Source organism: Ricinus communis, chromosome 1, assembly GCF_019578655.1.
Source record: "Ricinus communis isolate WT05 ecotype wild-type chromosome 1, ASM1957865v1, whole genome shotgun sequence".
Lineage (NCBI taxonomy): Eukaryota > Viridiplantae > Streptophyta > Magnoliopsida > Malpighiales > Euphorbiaceae > Ricinus > Ricinus communis.
In genome coordinates, this window is record NC_063256.1 from 25,486,497 (window position 1) to 25,487,371 (window position 875).

Sequence of the window (875 nt, forward strand, 5' to 3'; positions counted from 1 at the left end):
TTGCCCAGCGAGGATCCCAATGCACATATCTCTAACTTTTTGGAGATTTGTGACACATTCAAGATAAATGGAACAACTGATGATGCCATTCGACTGAGATTGTTTCCATTTTCCTTGAGGGACAGAGCAAAGAGATGGCTGCAATCTCTTCCACAACAAACAATTACTACCTAGAGGGCGTTGGCTGAAAAATTTTTATATAAGTATTTTCCTCCCGCTAAAACTGCTAAACTTAGAAATGACATATCTTCTTTTATGCAGTTTGATGATGAAAGCATGTACGATGTATGAGAGAGATTTAAAGATCTTTTGAGATGTTGCCCACATCACGGATTGCCAGTGTGGATGGAGGTTCAGACCTTCTACAGCGGGTTGAACCTTGCAACGAGGCAGATGGTGGATGCTGCAGCAGGTGGGGCGCTAAACAATAAGACGCCCGAGCAGGCTCAGAACTTGATAGAGGCAATTGCCATGAACAACTATCAGTGGCAATCCTCTAGGAGCCGACCAGGAAGACAGGGAGTGGTCAACCAAGTGGACTCTACAGCAGCCTTGGCAGCTCAAGTGGAGCTTCTAGCCAAGAAGATCGACCAACTCCGGATCTTGAGTTCATGCGTGAACATTGGGCTGCGAAGTTTTGTGGTGGCCCGCATTCTGAGCGGTAACCGCGGAGGTATATTTGCTTCATCCTCTACTACTTGTCCATCTAATTCGCTATGTCTTCCGATGTTGGCGGGTTGATTATATGGGGAATGCCCCAAGGCGTGAGCGATCCTTACAAAGAATACATACAACCACGGGTGGCGCGAATCATCCCAACTTGATTGGAGGAACAATAACGCTCGGGGGTCCACTGGTTTCAGAGACTTCATCGG

The 875-nt window shown here is 46.9% G+C and overlaps 1 non-coding gene across 1 annotated transcript; it reads right to left on the bottom strand.

The window, feature by feature from the left end:
* Window positions 1-228: 228 nt before the first annotated feature.
* Window positions 229-335, bottom strand: LOC112535643. Its single transcript, XR_003079726.1, has one exon. It is a non-coding gene; the product is annotated as a small nucleolar RNA R71 (small nucleolar RNA).
* Window positions 336-875: the final 540 nt, after the last annotated feature.